The following is a 22,518-nucleotide window of genomic DNA, read 5'->3' on the forward strand; positions in this document are numbered from 1 at the left end:
ATCTCGATCCGCGTGCCACCTAGCGAATCTTTTTTTAATCAAATGTTGCACTGTAACCGGGTTCTGACCCACGGCCCAAGTTTCAAGTCTTTAGCTCACCGGCAAGTTACTCAAAAATCGATCGCAATATTCCCCTCGTTTTTCAGGGATTTGTAGTTATCTCAATTAGTACGCCACCTAGCTGAACTTTGTTTTCTATAAATTGTATTGTCACCGGGTTTCGAATTATGTGCTAAGCCACAAGTCTCTAGGTAACCGGGAAGTTAGTTAAAAATGGATTGAAAGATTCCCAAATTAAAATTAATTTTCCTAATATCTCGATCCCTGCGCCACCTAGCTGAATTTTTTTTGACAAAATATTGCATTGTCACCAAGTTCTGACTTACGGGCCAAGTTTCATATCTCCAGCTCACCGGAAAGTAACCGAAGGCAAGATTCCCGTCGTTTTTCAAGGATTTGTAGTTGTCTCACTTAGCGCGACACCTAGCGGAATTTTGTTTTCTGTTAATTGTATTGCCACCAAGCTTCGAACTGAGTGCCAAGTTTCAAGTCTCTGGGTCACCGGGAAATTAGTTAAAAATTAATTGAAATATTCCCAAATCAAAATAAATTTTCCTAATATCTCGATCCATGCGCCACATAGTGAATTTTTTTGATCAAATATTGCATTGTTACCGGGTTCTGACTCACGGCCCAAGTTTCAAGTCTCTAGCTCACCGGGAAGTTACTTAAAAATCAATCGCAAGATTCCCTGCGTTTTTTCAAGGATTTTCGTTTATCTCGATTCGTCTGCCACCTGGCGGCATTTTTTTGCGAATTGTAGTGCCATCGACTCGCAAACTATGTGCTAGGTTCAAGTGTCTGGATCACCGAAGGGTCAGTTAAAAGTCGATCGCAAAATTTCCATTTTAAAATTAATTTTCTGTATATCTCGTTCCGTGCACCACCTAACGGATTTTTTTCACTTGCATTGTAATATCCCCAGATCTGAACTATGTTCTAAGTATCAAGCTCAACGGGAAGTTACCGAAAAATACTTTTCCGTTGGTCAAAAATTCGTATGGAATGAGGGGGCAAACATGAAAGGTATGAGGGGACAAACATGAAAGGGACTTAATATAAAGGTAGTAAAACCGAAATATTTTTGGGGCTGCTGACAGATGTTCGCTTAATGAAGCAAAAGGCCCTGTATGAAAAGGTATACTTAATTATTTCATTAAACAGAATTGTGATTCGATTAATTTTCTGTGTGAAAACGGTATAAGCGTGCCTTTCAGCTTATCAGCTCATTTAGTTCTTTTTTTTACTCTATTACAAAAATAAAGTACATTAGACAAAAATATTTTTTTTATTAAACAAATAACTTGATAAGCAGGGTAACGTGAATAGCACATATATTTTATTTTCTCCTTGCGGATGGGGCCTTGGGTAAAGGCTAGTCTTAATCTTAAATCTAATATCTAATTATCTAATCTAATATATATATTATAAATGGGAAAGTTTGGATGTTTGTATGTTTGGATGTTCAGACGTTTGTCTTTGTGGCTCAATCACGCAAGAACGGCTGGACGGATTTGGATGAAATTTGCACACATATAGCCAATGGTCTAGAAGGACCTACTAGCTATATTTTTTTGAAAAGGGGGAAGGTGCCCGTCCCCTAAGAACAGTTATAATTTAATTATTATATTTTTTCGTCTTTGTGACTGAATGACGCCAGAACGGCTGCACGGATTTTGATGAAATTTGGGACACAGATAGATATTAGTCTACTGGCGAATTTTTTTTCGAAAATGGAAGGGGTCCCACGGCCATTCGAACAATTACTTTTTAATAATTTTTACACATTATAACTTTACGTTTACTGACCTTCACCAATATTACAAACACAATAGGTCAAATAAGTCGAGGGCTTACAAAGTGCGCTGTGACACCCTCCGTCTCCCCACCGCCCACCGGATGGTTTTCGGAATCCGTTCGGGATCCCGTCGGGGTAATTCCGGGATCATTTCGGCACTATTTCGGGATAATTTGGGAACCCTTCCGGCATAATTTCTGGATTGATTTCGGGTTCCGTCCGGCATCCCGTTGGGGTAATTTCGGGAATTTGTATGGACTATTTCGGGATCATTTGCGCGTACCCTTCAGAGATCAGTTCTGGATGGTTTTCAGGATCCGTATGGGATCCCGTAGGGGTCTTATCGCGACTTTTTCGGGACTATTTCGGTATCATTTTGGGACCCTTCCCGAATCATTTACGGGTAGTTTTGTGGGACTCTTTCGGGATCATTTGGGACTCTTCCGGGATCATTTCTTAATGGATTTCGGGATCGGTCCGGGATCCCGTCGTGGTCATTTCGTGACATTTTCGGGACTATTTCGGGACTGTTTCGGGATCATTTTGGGACTCTTCCGAAACATTACTTAATGGATTTCGGGATCGGTGTGGGATCCCGTCGTGGTCATTTCGGGATATTTTCGGGATCATTTCTGGATCCGACCGGGATCCCGTCGGGTCCGTTCGGGACTTTTTTGGGACTATCTCGGTATCACTTTGGGATCCTTCTGGGATCATTTCTGTATTGTTTTCGGGAGCCGTTCGGTATCCCGTCGGGTTTATTTTGGGACTTTTTCAGGACTATTACGGGATCAATTGGGGATCATTGCTGGATGACTTTCGGGATCCCGTCAGGGTCATTTCGTGTTTTTCGGTACAATTACGGGATCATTTGGGGACCTTTCCGGGCTGATTTCTGAATGATTTTCGAGATACGTCCGGGATTCCGTCGGATATATTTCGGGATTTCCCGTCGGGGTTATTTTGGGACTTTTTCGGGTCTGCTTCGGGTTCATTTGGGGTCCCTTTCGGCATCATTTCTGGATGGTTTTCGTTCAGGATCCCGTCGGGATCATTTCAGGACTTTTTGGGGATTATTTCGGGATAATTTTGGGAGCCTTCCGGGATCAATTCTGGATGGTTTTCGGGATCCGTTCCCGATACCGTCGGGTTCATTTGTGGATTTTTCTGGATAATTTCGGGATCATTTGGGGACCCTATCAAGTGATCATCTCATTTAGTCCTTTTTTTACTCTGTTACAAAAATAAAATACATTAGACAGAAAAAAATGTTTAAATAGATAACTTCATAAGCAGGCTAACGTGAACAGCCCATATATTTCATTTTCTCTTTGCGGACGGGGCCGCGGGTAAAGGCTAGTAATATTATAAATGGAAAGGTTTGGATGTTTCTGGATGACTTTCGGGATCCCGTCAGGGTCATTTCGGGTTTTTTCGGGACTATTTCGGGATAATCTCTGAATGATTTTCGGGATTCGTTCGGGATCCCGTCGGAGTTATTTCGGGACTTTTCCGGGATCATTTGGGGATCCCTCTAGAGCTATTTCTGAATGGTCTTCAGGATCCCGTCAGGGTCATTTCAGGCGTTTTTCGGGACTATTTAGAGAACCCTTCCGGCATTATGTCGGGATGGTTTTCGGGATCCATACGGAATCCCGTCAGCGTACTTTCGGAACTTTTTCAGGGCTATATCGGGTTCCGTCAAAAACATTTCGGGACTTTTTTGGGAGTATGTCGGGATCATTTGAGGATACTTCAGGGATAATTTTAGGATGAATTTGGGATCCCTCCAGGATCCCGTCAGGATCATTACGGGACCCCGCCGGGATAATTTCTGAATAATTTTCGGAATGTTTCCGGGATCCCGTCGGAGTTTTCTTGGGACTTTTTCCGGACTATTTCGAAGTCATTTGCGGGCCCTTCAGAGATCAATTCTGGATGGTTTTCGGGATCCGACCGCTATCCCGTCAGGGTGATTTCAGGAATCTTTCGGGATTTTCGGAATCATTTTGGGACCCCTCCTGGTTTATTTCTGGATGATTTTCGGGATTTGTCCCGGACCCCGTAACATCGTTTCGTTACTATTTTGGTATCATTTTGGGACCCTTCCGGGATCATTATAGGTCTCTTCGCAACTGGTAGTTCAGCGCACATGCCTTTTTAAATTATGTGCTTTTATGGCCATAGGTTTGCTGCAGATTATTCGTAACTAAAATTCGGTGTGTTTTATCTTTAATATCTAACACAGCTTTTTCGTTCTATTTTTGAGTTTTTTAAATGAATCCTGTAACGAACTGTTATAACTATAATTACAGTTTTTGTAATATTTTAACCAACTAAATACCCGAAAAAGCAACACTATTTTCATCTAAAAAATTCTCTTTGGTTTTAGCTAATTGAGGTTTCACTCCTTTGTTCTATGAGTAGTTATTCTTTCACCCCTGTCATATCAATTAATTTAACTTAAAAACAAAATGTATTTTTTTTTAATTTGAAAAAATTGTCATGTAATGCCAATTTCACACAGAGGGTTTATGAAATAATTAATCAAGTTTTCTACATTAAAGCCCTAATTGAACTCAATCCTCCATACAAAAAAAGAATTCTTAGTTATCCCATTATTGCTTTATTGAATGCCTAATCGAGTGAAAAATCCAGTCGGTTTAGCTTGGTGCTTCAAACGTCATTGTCAATATAACAAATAACAATCAAAAGTAAATTATTTTCAACAACTTACGAAAAATAGAAAAACACGAAAAAATTCAAAATTTAATTTTTATTGCTTTTTCTGCAAAAGGTAATATGGGCAGGTGCAACATCTGTGGGTAGTTGCGCGTATATTTTATTTTGATTGTATTGTCACGGATATTAGCATCACTAAGCTATACCATCACTAAGGCGATGCTAAGGCCATGCTAAGCGGTATTTACGTCAATAATCAAATCATGTATACACATATATAAGACAGCCGAGAGATGTCACACACAGATGCATTTACTTATACGCCTATGTGTGTGCGAGAGACTGTAAACTACAAACTCACATACATCTGAGAGACGCTGAATTGTAAACAAGTAGAAACTATATGAGAACTATAAACACACGAAATAGTTGGTAAGTTCTGGAAATAGAAGAGCCTAGATGTATGCAGCGTAAATTATAAAAGCGGCGCAAGCGAGTAAGAAGAAATTCAGTCTGATTTGAGTTGTCAATCAGTTTCGATTAAGACGATATCTAGCGAGCAATAGCAGTATTATTTTTAATAGTAGAGTTTCATTTGAACTATCAATCAGTTTGGTTGTTAAGCAAGTTATTCGTTGCAAAGTATAAATGTTATTGTGAATTACTTTAATAAAGGCCATTTTTCCATTATTCAAATTTGGAGTTATTTATTCAACAATTTAGCGATATGAACGTTGGCAGAAGATTGCAAATAAGAGGATTTGCAATTGTAAATTCGTTACAATTGGTGTCAGAAGAGGAACTGTTGAATAAATTCCGAAGACTTCGAATAAACTTGGACATGCCAAAGTTGAGTGAATTGACGATCCAGCAACTGAAGGAGGAGTTGGAAGTCCGTGGAGTGGCTACTTTTGGCGATAAATCCCAGCTACAAAAACGACTAAGTGTAGCTATGGTATTTGAAGGAATCTATAATGCTGAGGAGTATGACTTTCATTATGATAGCGACAAAACAACAACAAAAATGGAAGAAAAAACGAAACACCGCAGACAGTGACGAACACAGTATCTGTACAAACATCGGCAATGGCATCTCAGCTGGAGTCACAGGAGGCACGCATTTCCGAAATGGCGTCGCAAATGTTATCTCAATTGGAAGAACAGAAGACATATATGTCATCTCAATTGGAAGCGCAAGAGGCACGTATATCTGGAATGTCGACAAACATTTCGGAACAGGTATCATCGCAGCTCTTTGCGAAACTGGACGAGCAGGATGCAAAAATTTTACAACTCTAGGACAAAATTGATGCCGACATAGAAGCGTTGAAAGTTCTTATGCAACAGTTACAACTAAATCGCTCAGCTGGTCCAGCGAGCAATCCGAAGATAAAAACTCCATCTGTTCCTTTCGAGGTATTCAAGCTTCAATTTGAGAAGACGCCAGCAGTGAACAACTGGAATGCTGAAGATAAAGTGGCTGCCCTATTCGTAGCATTGAAGGGGCCAGCAGCCGAAATCCTACAGACGATTCCCGAAGGAGAGCGGAACAACTAGGAAGCATTGATGGCTGCTGTCGAGAGACGTTATGGAAGCGAGCATAGAAAACAGATATACCAAATTGAGTTGCAAAACCGTTACCAAAAACCAAACGAGACGTTACAGGAGTTTGCTTCGGATGTTGAAAATTGGCTCATCTTGCAAATGCGGACGCACCCGTGGAATACACAGAAAGGGTAAAGATTCAGAGCTTTATTAACGGCATACGGGACGTCGAAACGAAGCGAGCCACATACGCGAACCCAAAGTCAACATTTGCTGAAACGGTATCCCATGCACTGACTCAGGAAACAGCGTCACTTTTGAGTAAGCCCGCATGCATACAAAGCTCATCGAGTGGAAGTGGAAAGGCCCGATTAGGTAGACACAATTTTGGAAGCACTGAAGGAATTACAACAAAATAATGCCGGATTTATGAAGTGTTTCAAGTGCGGTAACCCAAGTCACATTGCACGTCATTGCAGAACCGGTCATGGTAGTTCCAACTTGGCTGGTCGTAAACGCAAAGCTGGAGGAGATAAACAAGAGCGAGTCAAATGGAAAAATCGAGGACTTGCCCCAGCTATGGAATGTCGTGTGATACCTATCTCGCAAACTGGAAGGAAATCGAGCAGTCTTACCGTCAAAGGAAATGTGGATGGCAAGGAATGGATCCACTATCAAATGTTATTTGCATCTAATAAAAAGTCATATCGCAATTGAAAATTTTTTTTTTGATGGGACTTCTTTTTTTATTTGTTAAAGAAAATTATTTATGGGCGGCACTGTACTATTTCATATTGACGTGAGAGCACTATTACAACTTGTTGAAATGCTTTTTGGATTTAAAATTTTTTTATATTTCATATATTTGAATATTTCTCTTATTTTAGAAAATCTTAAAGTCTAGTAACAACATAATTTGTTTAGAGAATTACCTCTTGGCTGTGGTCACACCACTAACAGTTCATTCACCAGAACCCGTGATTCACCACTTGTTAGGTCATTGCTCCCAAAAATTCACCAAAGAAAATCAAAGTATAAGAAGCTTCATGATAAAGAATAGTGGGTTAAGCGGCTGATAGACGAACGAAAGTCCGGAATTAACTGCCTTGATCGGAATTAACGCGAAGATAATCCTCATAGTTAGTTCCCAAGATTTAAGAGAATTAGTGGAATTTTCGCTGACAACACTGGCGAAAACAACAGAATTCCACCTCGCATCATAACAAGAGAATTCCACTTCGTTTGTCAGCTACTTAATTTGCACAGCTGAAAATAGTGGTGAAATTCGCGTACGCTTAAATGTATGCAAGGACGTGCATTGAGTTGGGCCTCCAACGAGGTGGAATTCTACAACGCCTGCAACACTCAGGAGGCTAGCCATGAAGGTATGGCTTCTAAATAGTTCGACTTGTGCGTTACGTAGCTGAAACTAACTTTGATTGGATAACGGTTGGTTGTACAAGTATAAGGGAATCGAGATAGATATAGACTTACATATATCCACCAAACGGATCTTTCTCACTTGCATTGTAATATCCCCAGATCTGAACTATGTTCTGAGTATCAAGTGTCTAGCTCAACGGGAAGTTACCGAAAAACACTTTTCCGTGGGTCAAAAATTCGTATGGAATGAGGGGGCAAACATGAAAGGTATGAGGGGACAAACATGAAAGGGACTTAATATAAAGGTAGTAAAAACGAAATATTTTTGGGGCTGCTGACAGATGTTCGCTTAATGAAGCAAAAGGACCTGTATGAAAAGGTAAACTTAATTATTTCATTAAACAGAATTGTGATTCGATTAATTTTCTGTGTGAAAACGGTATAAGCGTGCCTTTCAGCTTATCAGCTCATTTAGTTCTTTTTTTTACTCTATTACAAAAATAAAGTACATTAGACAAAACTAATTTTTTTATTAAACAAATAACTTGATAAGCAGGCTAACGTGAATAACACATATATTTTATTTTCTCCTTGCGGATGGGGCCGCGGGTAAAGGCTAGTCTTAATCTTATATCTAATATCTAATTATCTAATCTAATATATATATTATAAATGGGAAAGTTTGGATGTTTGTATGTTTGGATGTTCAGACGTTTGTCTTTGTGACTCAATCACGCAAGAACGGCTGAACGGATTTGGATGAAATTTGGCACACATATAGCCAATAGTCTATAAGGACCTACTAGCTATATTTTTTTGAAAAGGGGGAAGGTCCCCGTCCCCTAGGTACAGTTATAATTTAATTATTATATTTTCTCGTCTTTGTGACTGAATGACGGCAGAACGGCTGTACGGATTTTGATGAAATTTGGGACACAGATAGATATTAGTCTACTGGCGAAATTTTTTTTCGAAAATGGAAGGGGGAAGGGTCCCACGGCCATTCGAACAATTACTTTTTAATAATTTTTCACATTATAACTTTACGTTTACTGACCTTCACCAATATTACAAACACAATAGGTCAAATAAGTCGAGCGCTTACAAAGTGCGCTGTGACACCCTCCGTCTCCCCACCACCCACCGAACCTCCTTCCCCCTCCCTCTCTCCCTCTGGTGCAAAATCTATAAATTGTTATAACACAATGTAAATTTTCTCCTAAATCAATAATTTTTGGTATCTGGCTCAGACATATCGAGATCTAACCAATTTTGGAAAAACGATCGGTGGTGCTCTCCTTCTCTTCCCGCCATCCTCCCTCCTTCAATTGTTTTTATTAGCACGCTTTTTATAATTTTACCTTTATGTTTGTTTGTAACTCTTCATTCGCTTCAACGAGCCTTATTAACTCGCTTTTATAATTAGCTTCACCTTATTTATAATCCTGTCAGGGTCATATCGAGATCCTTACGGGATCATTTCTGGATGGTTTTCGGAATCCGTCCGGGATTCCGTCGGGGTAATTCCGGGATCATTTCGGCACTATTTCGGGATCATTTGGGAACCCTTCCGGCATAATTTCTGGATGGATTTCGGGTTCCGTTCGGCATCCCGTCGGGGTAATTTCGGGAATTTGTTTGAACTATTTCGGGATCATTTGCGCGTACCCTTCAGAGATCAGTTCTGGATGGTTTTCAGGATCCGTCTGGGATCCCGTCGGGGTCTTATCGGGACTTTTTCGTGACTATTTCGGTATCATTTTGGGACCCTTCCGGAATCATTTACGGGTAGTTTTTGGGACTATTTCGGGATCATTTTGGGACTCTTCCGGGATCATTTCTTAATGGATTTCGGGATCAGTCCGGGATCCCATCGTGGTCATTTAGTGACTTTTTCGGGACTATTTCGGGACTGTTTCGGGATCATTTTGGGACTCTTCCGAATCATTACTTAATGGATTTCGGGATCGGTGCGTCGGCGTCATTTCGGGATATTTTCGCGACTATTTCGGGATCATTTCTGGATCCGTCCGGGATCCCGTCGGGGTCATTTCGGGACTTTTTCGGGACTATTTCGGTATCATTTTGGGATCCTTCTGGGATCATTTATGGGTAGTTTTTGGATTTCGGGATCGGTCCGCGATCCCGTCGTGGTCATTTCGTGACTTTTCGGAACTATTTTGGCACTGTTTCACGATCATTTTGGGACTCTTCTGGGATCATTTCTGTATAGTTTTCGGGAGCCGTCCGGGATCCCGTCGGGTTTATTTTGGGACTTTTTCAGGAATATTACGGGATCAATTGGGGATCATTTCTGGATGACTTTCGGGATCCCGGCAGGGTAATTTCGTGTTTTTCGGTACAAATACGGGATCATTTGGGGACCCTTCCAGGCTGAATTCTGAATGATTTTCGAGATACGTCCGAGATTCAGTCGGAGATATTTCGGGATTTCCTGTCGGGGTTATTTTGGGACTTTTTCGGGTCTGCTTCGGGTTCATTTGGGGTCCCTTTCGGCATCATTTCTGGATGGTTTTCGTCCAGGATCCCATGGGGATCATTTCGGGACTTTTTGGGGATTATTTCGGGATAATTTTGGGAGCCTTCTGCGATCATTTCTGGATGGTTTTCGGGATCCGTTCCCGATATCGTCGGGGTCATTTGGAGCTTTTTCTAAATAATTCCGGGATCATTTGGGGACCCTATCAGGTGATCATCTCATTTAGTCCTTTTTTACTCTATTACAAAAATAAAATACATTAGACAGAAAAAAATTTTTAAATAGATAACTTCATAAGCAGGCTAACGTGAACATCCCATATATTTCGGGGCCGCGGGTAAAGGCTAGTAATATTATAAATGGAAAAGTTTGGATGTTTCTGGATGACTTTCGGGATCCCGTCAGGGTCATTTCGGGTTTTTTCAGGACTATTTCATGATAATTTCTGAATGATTTTCGGCATTCGCTCGGGATCCCGTCGGAGTTATTTCGGGACTTTTCCAGGATCATTTGGGGATCCCTCTACAGCCATTTCTGAATGGTCTTCAGGATCCCGTCAGTGTCATTTCAGGCGTTTTTCGGGACTATTTAGAGAACCCTTCCGGCATTATGTCGGGATGGTTTTCGGGATCCATACGGAATCCCGTCAGCGTACTTTCGGAACTTTTTCAGGGCTATATCGGGTTCCGTCAAAAACATTTCGGGACTTTTTTGGGAATATGTCGGGATCATTTGAGGATACTTCAGGGATAATTTTAGGATGATTTTGGGATCCCTCCAGGATCCCGTCAGGATCATTTCGGGACCCCGCCGGAATAATTTCTGAATAATTTTCGGAATCTTTCCGGGATCCCGTCGGAGTTTTTTTGGGACTTTTTCCGGACTATTTCGAAGTCATTTGCAGGCCCTTCAGAGATCAATTCTGGATGGTTTTCGGGATCCGTCCGCTATCCCGTCAGGGTGATTTCGGGAATCTTTCGGGACTATTTCGGAATCATTTTGGGACTCCTCCTGGTTTATTTCTGGATGATTTTCGGGACTTGTCCGGGACCTCGTAACATCGTTTCTTTACAATTTTGGTATCATTTTGGGACCCTTCCGGGATCATTTTAGGTCTCTTCGCAACCGGTAGTTCAGCACACATGCCTTTTTAAATTATGTGCTTTTATGGCCATGGGTTTGCTGCATATTATTCGTAATTAAAATTCGGTATGTTTTATCTTCAATATCTAACACAGCTTTTTCGTTCTATTTTTGAGTTTTTTAAATGAATCCTGTAACGAACTGTTATAACTATAATTACAGTTTTTGTAATATTTTAACCAACTAAATACCCGAAAAAGCAACACTATTTTCATCTAAAAAATTCTCTTTGGTTTTAGCTAATTGAGGTTTCACTCCTTTGTTCTATGAGTAGTTATTCTTTCAACCCTGTCATACCAATTAATTTAACTTAAAAAAAAAATTTATTTTTTTTTTAATTCGAAAAAATTGTCATGTAATGCCAATTTCACACAGAGGCTTTATGAAATAATTAGTCAAATTTTCTACATTAAAGCCCTAATTGAACTCAATCCTCCATACAAAATACGAATTCTTAATTATTCATTATTGCTTTATTGAATGCCTAATCGAGTGAAAAATCCAGTCGGTTTAGCTTGGTGCTTCAAACGTCATTGTCAATATAACAAATAACAATCAAAAGTAAATTATTTTCAACAACTTACGAAAAATAGAAAAACACGAAAAAATTCAATTTTTGGGCACATATTTGGGTAGGTGCAACATCTGTGGGTAGTTGCGCGTATATTTTACTTTGATTGTATTTATAGTTAAGAAGGAAACGGCTGCTTTCCATTTTAACTATTTTTTGTAATAAAAAGATGATAAAAAATTTTAAGGACTATGTTTATATAAATGGACCAAAACATAGAAGGCAATTTTTCCTTTAATATAGACATAGTCTTGTTAAATTTTGACTAAAAAAATTTAACAGTAGCTCTTGTAAAAAATTTTGGGATTTAAAAGTATAAAGGTGGAGCGCAATCTTTCAATTTAAGGCAAACCATGCACTTGGAATTAACTAATTGATTATTTAAAATTTAAACACGTGCTCTACCTTTATAATTTTAAATCCCAAATTCTTTTACAAGAGCTATTGTTAAAGTTTTTTAGACAAAATTCAACAAGACTATGTCTGTATTAAAGGAAAAATTGCCTTCTATATTTTGGTCTATTTATATAAAGGTAGTCCTTGAAATTTTGTTATCATCTTTATACTCAGTTGAGCAGAGCTCACAGAGTATATTAAGTTTGATTGGATAACGGTTGGTTGTACATATATAAAGGAATCGAGATAGATATAGACTTCCATATATCAAAATAATCAGGATCGAAAAAAAATTTGATTGAGCCATGTCCGTCCGTCCGTCCGTCCGTCCGTCCGTCCGTCCGTCCGTCCGTCCGTTAACACGATAACTTGAGTAAATTTTGAGGTATCTTGATGAAATTTGGTATGTAGGTTCCTGAGCACTCATCTCAGATCGCTATTTAAAATGAACGATATCGGACTATAACCACGCCCACTTTTTCGATATCGAAAATTTCGAAAAATCGAAAAAATGCGATAATTCATTGCCAAAGGCGGCTAAAGCGATGAAACTTGGTAGATGGGTTGACGTTATGACGCAGAATAGAAAATTAGTAAGATTTTGGACAATGGGCGTGGCACCGCCCACTTTTACAAGAAGGTAATTTAAAAGTTTTGCAAGCTGTAATTTGGCAGTCGTTGAAGATATCATGATGAAATTTAGCAGGAACGTTACTACTATTACTATATATGTGTTAAATAAAAATTAGCAAAATTGGATGAAGAACACGCCCACTTTTTAAAAAAAAATTTTTTTAAATTCAAATTTTAACAAAAAATTTAATATCTTTACTGTATATAAGTAAATTAAGTCAAAATTCAACTCCAGTAATGATATGATGCAACAAAATACAAAAATAAAAGAAAATTTCAAAACGGGCGTGGCTCCGCCCATTTTCATTTAGTTTGTCTAGAATACTTTTAATGCCATAAATCGAACAAACATTTACCAATCCTTCTCAAATTTGGTAGGAGCATAGATTCTGTGACGGTAACTGTTCTCTGTGAAAATGGGCGAAATCGGTTGAAGCCACGCCCAGTTTTTATACACAGTCCACCGTCTGTCCTTCCGCTCGGCCGTTAACACAATAACTTGAGCAAAAACCGATATATCTTTACTAAACTTAGCCCACGTACTTATCAGAACTCACTCTATCTTGGTATAAAAAATCCGACCATAACCACGCCCACTTTATGGATATCGAAAATTACGAAAAATGAAAAAAATGCCATAATTCTATACCAAATGCGAAAAAGGGATGAAACAAGGTAACTGGATTGGTTTATTGACGCAAAATATAACTTTGGAAAAAACTTTGTAAAATGGGTGTGACACCTACCATATTAAGTAGAAGAAAATGAAAAAGTTTTACAAGGCGAAATCAACAGCCCTTGGAATCTTGGCAGGAATACTGTTAGTGGTATTGCATATATAAATAAATTAGCAGTACCCGACAGATGATTTTCTGGATCACCTGGTCCACATTTTGGTCGATATCGCGAGAACGCCTTCGCATATACATCTAAGGGCCACTCGCTTTTAAAACCCTCATTAATACTTTTAATTTGATATCCATATCGTACAAACACATTCTAGAGTCACCCTGGCCCACCCTAATGGCGATATCTCGAAAAGGCGTCCACCTATAGACGTAATGCCCACTCCCTCTTAAAATGCTCAGTAACACCTTTGGTTTGATATCCATATCGTACAAACATTCTAGAGTCACCCATGGCCCACCCTAATGGCGATATCTCGAAAAGGCGTCCACCTATAGACCTAATGTCCACTCCCTCTTAAAATGCTCAGTAACACCTTTCGTTTGATACCCATATCGTACAAACATTCTAGAGTCACCCCTGTCCCACCCTAATGGCGATATCTCGAAAAGGCGTCCACATATAGACCTAATGCCCACTCCCTCTTAAAATGCTCAGTAACACCTTTCGTTTGATACCCATATCGTACAAACATTCTAGAGTCACACCTGGCCCACCCTAATGGCGATATCTCGAAAAGTCGTCCACCTGTAGACCTAATGCCCACTCCCTCTTAAAATGCTCAGTAACACCTTTCGTTTGATACCCATATCGTACAAACATTCTAGAGTCACCCCTGGCCCACCCTAATGGCGGTATCTCGAAAAGGCGTCCACCTATAGACCTAATGCCCACGCCCTCTTAAAATGCTCAGTAACACCTTTCGTTTGATACCCATATCGTACAAACATTCTAGAGTCACCCCTAGCCCACCCTAATGGCGATATCTCGAAAAGGCGTCCACCTATAGACCTAATGCCCACTCCCTCTTAAAATGCTCAGTAATACCTTTCGTTTGATACCCATATCGTACAAACATTCTAGAGTCACCCCTGGCCCACCCTAATGGCGATATCTCGAAAAGGCGTCCACCTATAGACCTATTGCCCACGCCCTCTTAAAATGCTCAGTAACACCTTTCGTTTGATACCCATATCGTACAAACACATTCTAGAGTCACCCCTGGCCCACCCTAATGGCGATATCTCGAAAAGGCGTCCACCTATAGACCTAATGCCCACTCCCTCTTAAAATGCTCAGTAACACCTTTCGTTTGATACCCATATCGTACAAACATTCTAGAGTCACCCCTGGCCCACCCTAATGGCGATATCTCGAAAAGGCGTCCACCTGTAGACCTAATGCCCACTCCCTCTTAAAATGCTCAGTAACACCTTTCGTTTGATACCCATATCGTACAAACATTCTAGAGTCACCCCTGGCCCACCCTAATGGCGATATCTCGAAAAGCCGTCCACCTATAGACCTAATGCCCACGCCCTCTTAAAATGCTCAGTAACACCTTTCGTTTGATACCCATATCGTACAAACATTCTAGAGTCACCCCTGGCCCACCTTTATGGCGATATCTCGAAAAGGCGTCCACCTATAGAACTAAGGATTACTCCCTTTTAAAATACTCATTACCACCTTTCATTTGATACCCATATCGTACAAACACATTCTAGAGTCACCCCTGGCCCACCCTAATGGCGATATCTCGAAAAGGCGTCCACCTATAGACCTAATGCCCACTCCCTCTTAAAATGCTCAGTAACACCTTTCGTTTGATACCCATATCGTACAAACACATTCTAGAGTCACCCTGGCCCACCCTAATGGCGATATCTCGAAAAGGCGTCCACCTATAGACCTAATGCCCACTCCCTCTTAAAATGCTCAGTAACACCTTTCGTTTGATACCCATATCGTACAAACATTCTAGAGTCACCCCTGGCCAACCCTAATGGCGATATCTCGAAAAGGCGTCCACCTATAGACCTAATGTCCACTCCCTCTTAAAATGCTCAGTAACACCTTTCGTTTGATACCCATATCGTACAAACATTCTAGAGTCACCCCTGGCCAACCCTAATGGCGATATCTCGAAAAGGCGTCCACCTATAGACCTAATGCCCACTCCCTCTTAAAATGCTCAGTAACACCTTTCGTTTGATACCCATATCGTACAAACATTCTAGAGTCACCCCTGGCCCACCCTAATGGCGATATCTCGAAAAGGTGTCCACCTATAGACCTAATGCCCATGCCCTCTTAAAATACTCAGTAACACCTTTCGTTTGATACCCATATCGTACAAACACATTCTAGAGTACCCGTGGCCCACCCTAATGGTGATATCTCGAAAAGGCGTCCACCTATAGACCTAACGCCCACTCCCTCTTAAAATGCTCAGTAACACCTTTCGTTTGATACCCATATCGTACAAACATTCTAGAGTCACCCCTGGCCCACCCTAATGGCGATATCTCGAAAAGGCGTCCACCTGTAGACCTAATGTCCACTCCCTCTTAAAGTGCTCAGTAACACCTTTCGTTTGATACCCATATCGTACAAACATTCTAGAGTCACCCCTGGCCCACCCTAATGGCGATATCTCGAAAAGGCGTCCACCTATAGACCTAATGCCCACGCCCTCTTAAAATGCTCAGTAACACCTTTCGTTTGATACCCATATCGTACAAACACATTCTAGAGTCACCCCTGGCCCACCCTAATGGCGATATCTCGAAAAGGCGTCCACCTTTAGACCTAATGCCCACTCCCTCTTAAAATGCTCAGTAACACCTTTCGTTTGATACCCATATCGTACAAACATTCTAGAGTCACCCCTGGCCCACCTTTATGGCGATATCTCGAAAATGCGTCCACCTATAGAACTAAGGATTACTCCCTTTTAAAATACTCATTACCACCTTTCATTTGATACCCATATCGTACAAACACATTCTAGAGTCACCCCTGGCCCACCCTAATGGCGATATCTCGAAAAGGTGTCCACCTATAGACCTAATGCCCACTCCCTCTTAAAATGCTCAGTAACACCTTTCGTTTGATACCCATATCGTACAAACACATTCTATAGTCACCCTGGCCCACCCTAATGGCGATATCTCGAAAAGGCGTCCACCTATAGACCTAATGCCCACTCCCTCTTAAAATGCTCAGTAACACCTTTCGTTTGATACCCATATCGTACAAACATTCTAGAGTCACCCCTGGCCCACCCTAATGGCGATATCTCGAAAAGGCGTCCACCTGTAGACCTAATGCCCACACCCTCTTAAAATGCTCAGTAACACCTTTTGTTTGATACCCATATCGTACAAACATTCTAGAGTCACCCCTGGCCCACCCTAATGGCGATATCTCGAAAAGGCGTCCACCTGTAGACCTAATGCCCACACCCTCTTAAAATGCTCAGTAACACCTTTTGTTTGATACCCATATCGTACAAACATTCTAGAGTCACCCCTGGCCCACCCTAATGGCGGTATCTCGAAAAGGCGTCTACCTATAGACCTAATGTCCACGCCCTCTTAAAATTCTCAGTAACACCTTTCGTTTGATACCCATATCGTACAAACATTCTAGAGTCACCCCTGGCCCACCCTAATGGCGATATCTCGAAAAGGCGTCCACCTATAGACCTAGTGCCCACTCCCTCTTAAAATGCTCAGTAAAATCTTTCGTTTGATACCCATATCGTACAAACATTCTAGAGTCACCCCTGGCCCACCCTAATGGCGATATCTCGAAAAGGCGTCCACCTATAGACCTAATGCCCACTCCCTCTTAAAATGCTCAGTAACACCTTTCGTTTGATACCCATATCGTACAAACATTATAGAGTCACCCCTGGCCCACCCTAATGGCGATATCTCGAAAAGACGTCCACCTATAGACCTAATGCCCATGCCCTCTTAAAATGCTCAGTAACACCTTTCGTTTGATACCCATATCGTACAAACACATTCCAGAGTACCCCTGGCCCACCCTAATGGTGATATCTCGAAAAGGCGTCTACCTATAGACCTAACGCCCACTCCCTCTTAAAATGCTCAGTAACACCTTTCGTTTGATACCCATATCGTACAAACATTCTAGAGTCACCCCTGGCCCACCCTAATGGCGATATCTCGAAAAGGCGTCCACCTGTAGACCTAATGCCCACTCCCTCTTAAAATGCTCAGTAACACCTTTCGTTTGATACCCATATCGTACAAACATTCTAGAGTCACCCCTGGCCCACCCTAATGGCGGTATCTCGAAAAGGCGTCCACCTATAGACCTAATGCCCACTTCCTCTTAAAATGCTCAGTAACACCTTTCGTTTGATACCCATATCGTACAAACATTCTAGAGTCACCCCTGGCCAACCCTAATGGCGATATCTCGAAAAGGCGTCCACCTATAGACCTAATGTCCACTCCCTCTTAAAATGCTCAGTAACACCTTTCGTTTGATACCCATATCGTACAAACATTCTAGAGTCTCCCCTGGCCCACCTTTATGGCGATATCTCGAAAAGGCGTCCACCTATAGAACTAAGGATTACTCCCTTTTAAAATACTCATTACCACCTTTCATTTGATACCCATATCGTACAAACACATTCTAGAGTCACCCCTGGCCCACCCTAATGGCGATATCTCGAAAAGGCGTCCACCTATAGACCTAATGCCCACTCCCTCTTAAAATGCTCAGTAACACCTTTCGTTTGATACCCATATCGTACAAACATTCTAGAGTCACCCCTGGCCCACCCTAATGGCGATATCTCGAAAAGGCGTCCACCTATAGACCTAATGCCCACGCCCTCTTAAAATGCTCAGTAACACCTTTCGTTTGATACCCATATCGTACAAACACATTCTAGAGTCACCCCTGGCCCACCCTAATGGCGATATCTCGAAAAGGCGTCCACCTATAGACCTAATGCCCACTCCCTCTTAAAATGCTCAGTAACACCTTTCGTTTGATACCCATATCTTACAAACATTCTAGAGTCACCCCTGGCCCACCCTAATGGCGATATCTCGAAAAGGCGTCCACCTATAGACCTAATGTCCACTCCCTCTTAAAATGCTCAGTAACACCTTTCGTTTGATACCCATATCGTACAAACATTCTAGAGTCACCCCTGGCCCACCCTAATGGCAATATCTCGAAAAGGCGTCCAGCTATAGACCTAATGCCCACTCCCTCTTAAAATGCTCAGTAACACCTTTCGTTTGATACCCATATCGTACAAACATTCTAGAGTCACCCCTGGCCCACCCTAATGGCGATATCTCGAAAAGGCGTCCACCTGTAGACCTAATGCCCACTCCCTCTTAAAATGCTCAGCAACATCTTTCGTTTGATACCCATATCGTACAAACATTCTAGAGTCACCCCTGGCCCACCCTAATGGCGATATCTCGAAAAGGCGTCCACCTATAGACCTAATGCCCACTCCCTCTTAAAATGCTCAGTAACACCTTTCGTTTGATACCCATATCGTACAAACATTCTAGAGTCACCCCTGGCCCACCCTAATGGCGATATCTCGAAAAGGCGTCCACCTATAGACCTAATGCCCACGCCCTCTTAAAATGCTCAGTAACACCTTTCGTTTAATACCCATATCGTATAAACACATTCTAGAGTCACCCCTGGCCCACCCTAATGGCGATATCTCGAAAAGGCGTCCACCTATAGACCTAATGCCCACTCCCTCTTAAAATGCTCAGTAACACCTTTCGTTTGATACCCATATCGTACAAACATTCTAGAGTCACCCCTGGCCCACCCTAATGGCGATATCTCGAAAAGGCGTCCACCTGTAAACCTAATGCCCACTCCCTCTTAAAGTGCTCAGTAACACCTTTCGTTTGATACCCATATCGTACAAACATTCTAGAGTCACCCCTGGCCCACCCTAATGGCGATATCTCGAAAAGGCGTCCACCTATAGACCTAATGCCCACGCCCTCTTAAAATGCTCAGTAACACCTTTCGTTTGATACCCATATCGTACAAACACATTCTAGAGTCACCCCTGGCCCACCCTAATGGCGATATCTCGAAAAGGCGTCCAGCTATAGACCTAATGCCCACTCCCTCTTAAAATGCTCAGTAACACCTTTCTTTTGATACCCATATCGTACAAACATTCTAGAGTCACCCCTGGCCCACCTTTATGGCGATATCTCGAAAAGGCGTCCACCTATAGAACTAAGGATTACTCCCTTTTAAAATACTCATTACCACCTTTCATTTGATACCCATATCGTACAAACGCATTCTAGAGTCACCCCTGGCCCACCCTAATGGCGATATCTCGAAAAGGCGTCCACCTATAGACCTAATGCCCACTCCCTCTTAAAGTGCTCAGTAACACCTTTCGTTTGATACCCATATCGTACAAACACTCTAGAGTCACCCCTGGCCCACCCTAATGGCGATATCTCGAAAAGGCGTCCACCTATAGACCTAATGCCCACGCCCTCTTAAAATGCTCAGTAACACCTTTCGTTTGATACCCATATCGTACAAACACATTCTAGAGTCACCCCTGGCCCACCCTAATGACGATATCTCGAAAAGGCGTCCACCTATAGACCTAATGGCCACTCCCTCTTAAAATGCTCAGTAACACCTTTCATTTGATTCCCATATCGTACAACTAGAGACACCCCTGGTCCACCTTTATGGCGATATCACGAAACGGCGTCCACCTATGGAACTAAGGATCACTCCTTTTCAAAATACTCATTAACAGCTTTCATTTGATACCCATACCGTACAAACATATTCTAGAGTCACCCCTGGTCCACCTTTATGGCGATTTCTCGAAAAGGCGTTCACCTATAGAACTAAAGCCCATTCCCTTTTAAAATACTCATTAACACCTTTCATTTGATACCCATATCGTACAAACACATTCTAGAGTCAGCCCTGGTCCACCTTTATGGCGATATCCCTAAATAGCGTCCATCCATAGAACTATGGCCTACTCTCTCTTAAAATACTCTTTAATACCTTCCATTTGATACACATGTCATACAACCACATTCCAGGGTTACCCTAGGTTCATTTTCCTACATGGTGATTTTCCTTATTTCGTCTCCATAGCTCTCAACTGAGTATGTAATGTTCGGTTACACCCGAACTTAGCCTTCCTTACTTGTTTTATATTCAATTTTTTAGTACTGCCTTCAAAAAGGCAATTGCAACTTTGATTAGTAATTTAAGTAATTCCTAAGTGAAAATTCTTATCTTTATTTATTTGTTCAAAATAGCTAAATCTGCAAATACAAGACACAAACCCTTCTGGTTATATGTATATTACCATTATATCCAGCAGATATCGCCGTAATTATCTTGGCTTTGGTGCATCACCCAGCGATATCTGTTGGATATAATGGCATTTAACCAGAAGGGTTTGTGTCTTGTATTTGCATTGTGTATTACTATGGTTAGTTTCACAGCTTTCACCTATTCAATTTACACATCTAAAAATCGTGCACTGAGGGAAATGCTTGGGCTGCTATATCATTTTTGCTATTGATAGCGACGTATTTCGTGCAATATCTATTTGGAATGGATCCACTATCAAATCTTATTTGCATCTAATAAAAAGTCATATCGCAATTTAAAAATTTTTGTTTGATGGGACTTTTCTTTTTTTATTTGTTAAAGAAAATTATTTATGAACGGCACTGTACTATTTCATATTGACGTGAGAGCACTATTACAACTTGTTGAAATGCTTTTTGGATTTAAAATTTTTTTATATTTCATATATTTGAATATTTCTCTTATTTTAGAAAATCTTAAAGTCTAGTAACAACATAATTTGTTTAGAGAATTACCTCTTGGCTGTGGTGCATCACTACCACTAATAGTTCATTCAACAGAACCCGTGATTCACCACTTGTTAGGTCATTGCTCCCAAAAATTCACCAAAGAAAATCAAAGTATAAGAAACTTCATGATAAAAAATAGTGGGTTAAGCGACTGATAGACGAACGAAAGTCCGGAATTAACTGCCTTGATCGGAATTAACGCGAAGATAATCCTCATAGTTAGTTCCCAAGATTTAAGAGAATTAGCGGAATTTTCGCTGACAACACTGGCGAAAACAGCAGAATTCCACCTTGCATCATAACAAGAAAATTCCACCTCGTTTGTCAGCTACTTAATTTGCACAGCTAAAAATAGTGGTGAAATTCACGTACGCTTAAAAGTATGCAAGGACGTGCATTGAGTTGGGCCTTCAACGAGGTGGAATTCTACAACGCCTGCAACACTCAGGAGGCTAGCCATGAAGGTATGGCCTAATCTTTTAAATAGTTCGACTTGTGCGTTACGTAGCTGAAACTAACTTTGATTGTATAACGGCTGGTTGTACAAGTATAATGGAATCGAGATAGATATAGACTTCCATATATCAAAATTATCAGTATCGAAAAAAAATTTGATTGGGCCATGTCCGTCCGCCCGTTAGCACGATAACTTGAGAAAATATTAGGATATCTTCACCAAATTTGGTACACTGAATAGATTGGTATTGAAAATGAGCGTAATCGGACGATAACCACGCCCACTTTTTATATATATAAAATTTTGGAAAACACACAAAACCTGATAGATTAGTAAATAATACACCTAGAATGTTGAGATTTGGCATATGGGCTGATATTGAGACTCTTGATAAAAATTTGGAAAAATTTTTAAAATGTGCGTGGCACCGCCCACTTGTGATAAAATCAATTTTACAAATATTATTTATCATAAATCAAAAACCGTTAAACCTATCGTAACAAAATTCGGCAGAGAGGTTGCCTTTACTATAAGAAATGCTTTGAAGAAAAATTAACGAAATCGGTTAAGGACCACGCCCACTTTTATATAAAAGATTTTTAAAAGCGTCATGGACGAATAAAATAAGCTATATCTTTGCAAAAAAGAGCTTTATATCAATGGTATTTCATTTCCCAAGTGGATTTGTAACAATAAATAGGAAAAACTTCAAATTTAGAAATATGGGCGTGGTACCGCCCCTTTTACGAC

Source organism: Eurosta solidaginis, chromosome X (assembly GCF_040869045.1).
Source record: "Eurosta solidaginis isolate ZX-2024a chromosome X, ASM4086904v1, whole genome shotgun sequence".
NCBI classification, from domain to species: Eukaryota; Metazoa; Arthropoda; class Insecta; order Diptera; family Tephritidae; genus Eurosta; species Eurosta solidaginis.